This window comes from Coregonus lavaretus (genome assembly GCF_964263955.1).
Source record: "Coregonus lavaretus genome assembly, contig: HAP1_SCAFFOLD_2079, whole genome shotgun sequence".
NCBI classification, from domain to species: domain Eukaryota; kingdom Metazoa; phylum Chordata; class Actinopteri; order Salmoniformes; family Salmonidae; genus Coregonus; species Coregonus lavaretus.
The window spans coordinates 40,532-46,531 of NW_028158470.1; positions in this window are offsets into that span (position 1 = coordinate 40,532).

Here is a 6,000-nt window from a genome sequence, read left to right on the forward strand (position 1 = left end):
ATGCAACCAGTCAGGATGCTCTCGATGGTGCAGCTGTAGAACATTTTGAGGATCTGAGGACCCATGCCAAATATTTTCAGTCTCCTGACGGGGAATAGGTTTTGTCGTGCCCTCTTCACGACTGTCTTTGTGTGTTTGGACCATGATAGTTCGTTGGTGATGTGGACACCAAGGAACTTGAAGCTCTCAACCTGTTCCACTACAGCCCCGTCGATGAGAATGGGAGAGTGCTCAGTCCTCTTTTTTTTCCTGTAGTCCACAATCATCTCCTTTGTCTTGATCATGTTGAGGGAGAGGTTGTTATCCTGGCACCACACGACCAGGTCTCTGACCTCCTCCCTATAGGCTGTCTCATCGTTGTCGGTGATCAGGCCTACCACTGTTGTGTCGTCTGCAAACTTAATGATGGTGTTGGAGTCGTGCCTGGCCATGCAGTCATGGGTGAACAGGGAGTACAGGAGGGGAATGAGCACGCACCCCTGAGGGGCCCCCATGTTGAGGATCAGCATGGCAGACGTGTTGTTACCTACCCTTACCGGCTGGGGGCGGCCCGTCAGGAAGTCCAGGATCCAGTTGCAGAGGGAGGTGTTTAGTCCCAGGAACCTTAGCTTAGTGATAAGCTTTGAAGGCACTATGGTGTTGAACGCTGAGCTGTAGTCAATGAATAGCATTCTCACGTAGGTGTTCCTCTTGTCCAGGTGGGAAGGGCCAGTGTGGAGTTCAATAGAGATTGAATCATCTGTGGATCTGATGGGGCGGTATGCAAATTGGAGTGGGTCTAGGGTTTCTGGGATAATGGTGTCGATGTGAGCCATGACCAGCCTTTCAAAGCACTTCATGGCTACAGACGTGAGTGCTACGGGTCGGTAGTCATTTAGGCAGGTCATCTTAGTGTTCTTGGGCACAGGGACTATGGTGGTCTGCTTGAAACATGTTGGTATTACAGACTCAGTCAGGGACAGGTTGAAAATGTCAGTGAAGACATTTGCCAGTTGGTCAGCACATGCTCGGAGTACTCGTCCTGGTAATCCGTCTGGCCCTGCGGCCTTGTGAATGTTGACCTGCTTAAAAGTCTTACTCACATCGGCTACGGAGAGCGTGATCACATAGTCATCCGGAGCAGTTGGAGGCTACGGAAGGAGGGTTGTATGGCATTGAAGGTCGTTTGGAGGTTTGTTAACACAGTGTCCAATGAAGGGCCAGATGTATACAAAATGGAGTCGTCTGCGTAGAGGTGGATCGGAGCGTCACCAGCAGCAAGAGCGACATCATTGATATACACAGAGAATAGAGTCGGCCCGAGAATTGAACCCTGTGGCACCCCCACAGAGACTGCCAGAGGTCCAGACAACAGGCCCTCCGATTTTACACATTGAACTCTATCTGAGAAGTAGTTGGTGAACCAGGAGAGGCAGTCATTTGAGAAACCAAGGCTATAATTGAACTACAAAATTGCCTGATTATACAGGCACAACTCATATTTTACATTTCAAATCATACTTTACTTGCTTGTACACTTATGACAGTAATTTACCTTCATAGTCCTGGTCTTCCTGACGGGCCCCAAGGTGGTGAAGGTAGGCAACAACACCTCTGTGGCATTTTGTATCGGAGGCCACGTGACCACTTAGGGGACGAGCAGCCCGCGCAGAGGAGTGGGAGAGCAGGAGATCTCATCTCAATGCACGATACTTGTACGGCGCCGGTTAACTTCAATAAAGAAGGACTTATGTTTTAAAGAACAGTTATTTTCTTTAGTATTTCTTAGACAAGAAGATACAACATGGTACCAGGAGTGAAATAACTCGCCTTTGATTCATCCATCATCGAGTTTTGGTCGAAAATGCTGAACGGCGCATACACATATATAAACTAGCAAACTTGACTAACGTTAGCTAACTAGCCACTGGGCTAATGAGACTGAGGTAAAAAAAATAACCACGCCGGAGCTAACGGAGCGTGCAGTGCATGTAGCTAGTCGTTTTGCAGTGCTAGCTGGCTAACGACATGGAGCAGCTAAAGCCTCCAACAGAACTGAAACTGAACGGCAACGTTGAAGAGCAATGGAAGCGGTTCAAGCAGCGTTTCACCCTCTATCTGACGGCGATAGGAGCGGCTGGAAAAGACGACGCACAGAAGGTCACACTGTTTCTCACAGTCTAGGACACCATTGATGTCTACAACAGCTTTCAGCTAATGGATGAAGAGCAAGCAGATTATGAACTGGTGTTAGCCAAATTTCTGTATTTTTGTACTCCCAGAAGAAACGAGGTATGTTTTAATAATATAATAATAATAATAATAATAATAATAATAATAATAATAATAATTTCAACAGTAGTTGTCAGAATGAAACAGAGACTTGAGGAATTTATTATGGACTTCAAACTGAAATGTCAGTTGTGTAATTTCGGTCATATTGCAGACTCGCTGATACGAGAGAGAATTGTCATGGGGGTGAGAGACAAGCTAGAGGGGTGACTCAGAGTAGCATACGGTCAATGGACAGTGGTGGTCTTAGTGAAACAGTGTGCAAAGTGGAGTATTTTAGCAAAGGAAGAGCTATGGCTAACTTCAAAGGACGGCAGCACACTTCAGGGAACCAGCGCTCCTGCAGCAGCTGTGGAGGAGAGCACAGACGTTGCCAGTGCCCAGCATATATAAAAGAGTGTTACAACTGTGGAATGAAGAACCCCTTCTCACTCAAATGCAGGCAGCGGAGACAACAAAATACAGTACACTGTGTCAACGAGGACCAGGACAACAGTGGGGACAACGAGTACAGTGAGGGGTCTTTGGGTGACCTCTTTGTGGGAACAGTCACACTTGCAGGACCAGACGAGGACTGGACTGCTACCTACAAGACTAATGGAACTGATATTGTGTTCAAACTTGACACTGGAGCACAGGTCAACATCATTCCAGAGACTGAATTGTTACGGTTACAGGTAAAACCAGTGGTCTTCAGGGACATGCAGGTTGGTGCTGGAGGTAGATGATGAATCTCACAAGGTTCCGTTTGTCATAGTAAAGGGAGAAACAACACCCATCATTGGGTTAAAGTCATGTAACTTACTGGGTCTAGTGAAATGGGTTCATATGGTGAAATGACTAATGTTGAGGATGCATATTCTGATGTTTTTCAGGGAATAGGAAAACTCAAGGTGCAGTACAAAATGGAGTTAGATCAGCCAAATAGACCAGTGATCCATGCACCTAGAAAGGTACCATTATCACTAAGAGACTAGCTAAAAGCAGAGCTGCTGAGGCTAGAGTCCTTAGATATCCTAGACAAAGTAGAAGAGCCTACTGAATGGGTCCACTCACTAGTAATAGTTGAGAAGGAAGACGGCTCGCTCAGACTGTGTATGGATCCAAAAGAGCTAAACAAGCATGTAAAAAGGGAACCCTTTCAGCTGCCTACCAGAGGGGAGATATTCAGGGACATAGCAGGGGCTAAATACTTCTCAAAGCTAGACGCCTCTTCAGGGTTTTGGCAGATTTACATTTTAGTCATTTAGCAGACGCTCTTATCCAGAGCAACTTACAGTTAGTGAATACATATATATATTTTATTTTATATACTGGCCCCCGTGGGAATCAAACCCACAACCCTGGCGTTGCAAATGCCATGCTCTATCAACTGAGCTACATCCCTGCCGGCCATTCCCTCCCCTACCCTGGACGACGCTGGGCCAATTGTGCGCCGCCCATGAGTCTCCCGGTCGCGGCCGGCTGCGACAGAGCCTGGATTCGAACCAGGATCTCTAGTGGCACAGTTAGCACTGCGATGAAGTGCCTTAGACCACTGCGCCACTCAGAAGACAGATCAGTCTAGACAAGGAGAGTACAAGGCTTTGTACTTTCAATACTCCTTTTGGTAGCTAGTCATTTAAAAGGCTCCCGTTTGGTCTCACTTCAGCACCAGAAGTCTTTCACAGGACAGTCCAACAGATATCTGAGAGTGTGTCAGGCACCACAGTGTCCATTGATGATGTGCTAATATGGGCTCAGACTCTTGAAGAGCACAACACCAGGTTGAAAGCAGCACTTGATCTAGTCAGAGTGGCGCAGTGGTCTAAGGCACTGCATTGTGCTAGCTGTGCCAATAGAGATCCTGGTTCGAATCCAGGCTCTGTTGTAGCCGGCCGTGACCGGGAGACCCATGGGGCGGCGCACAATTGGTCCAGGGTAGGGGAGGGAATGGCCGGCAGGGATGTAGCTCAGTTGGTAGAGCATGGTGTTTGCAACGCCAGGGTTGTGGGTTTGATTCCCACGGGGGGCCAGTATAAAAAATAATGTAGGCACTCACTAACTGTAAGTCGCTCTGGATAAGGGTGTCTGCTAAATGACTTAAATGTAAAATAATGGGCTAAAGCTAAATGCAGACAAATGGGAATTCAGAAAGACAGAAATAACCTTCTTGGGTGAAAAACTAACATGTGAAGGTGTTCAGACAGACCAGAGCAAAGTGACAGCCATCAAGAACATGCCACTGCCTATTGATCAAGAGGACGTACAAAGGTTCTAAGGGATGGTTAACTATGTGGGCTAATTTGTACCTAATCTGGCAACTCACACTAGTCAGATGAGAAGTCTACTGTGTAAAACTACAGATTGGTGTTGGAACAGTAATCACCAGAAAGAGTTTTGAGGAGCTCAAGGCATTGATCATGCATGCTCCAGTACTTTGGTTCTATGATAAAAAGCTAAAAACCTAAATCTCAGCAGATGCCTCTAAAGCAGGTTAAGGTGCAGTGTTGTTACAGCAGTAGGGCACTAGATGGCGCCCAGTTGCATCTGCCTCCAGGGCTCTGGCAACTTCTGAGTGTAACTATGCTCAGATTGAGAAAGAGGTATTGGCACTGTCATATGCATGTGAGAAATTCAGTGTGTTTATCTGTGGTAAAACAGTGTGGGATGAAACAGATCATCAACCTTAAATTACTATTGTAAAGAAGGGTCTAACACACACACCACCAAGAGAACAGAGACTGTTTCTAAAACTTCAGAAATATGACTTGCAACTCGAGTACAGGCCAGGGAAAATAATTGTTATTGGCAGACACATTGTCCAGAGCTTTTGACAGCTCAGAACCAAACTAGATATAGGAGCAGGATGTAAACCTTATCAGAAAGAGTTGCCCAGTCTCAGATGAAATGTGGACAGTTATTTCATGTGCTGCTGCAGAAGATGAGTGTTTGCAAAAGGTAATTCAAGCCATAACATGCAGGTAGTCTGTATAAGCTATACCATACCCTTATGGTCAATACAGGGATGAGCTATCTGGACTTGATGGAATTCTGTTTAAGGGTTCAAGAATTGTGATACCAAGTTGTTACAGAAAAACACACTGATCAATATATATATATATATATATATATACAGTGGGGGAAAAAAGTATTTAGTCAGCCACCAATTGTGCAAGTTCTCCCACTTAAAAAGATGAGAGAGGCCTGTAATTTTCATCATAGGTACACGTCAACTATGACAGACAAATTGAGAAAAAAAGATCCATAAAATCACATTGTAGGATTTTTAATGAATTTATTTGCAAATTATGGTGGAAAATAAGTATTTGGTCACCTATAAACAAGCAAGATTTCTGGCTCTCACAGACCTGTAACTTCTTCTTTAAGAGGCTCCTCTGTCCTCCACTCGTTACCTGTATTAATGGCACCTGTTTGAACTTGTTATCAGTATAAAAGACACCTGTCCACAACCTCAAACAGTCACACTCCAAACTCCACTATGGCCAAGACCAGAGCTGTCAAAGGACACCAGAAACAAAATTGTAGACCTGCACCAGGCTGGGAAGACTGCATCTGCAATAGGTAAGCAGCTTGGTTTGAAGAAATCAACTGTGGGAGCAATTATTAGGAAATGGAAGACATACAAAACCACTGATAATCTCCCTCGATCTGGGGCTGCACGCAAGATCTCACCCCGTGGGGTCAAAATTATCACAAGAACGGTGAGTAAAAATCCCAGAACCACAC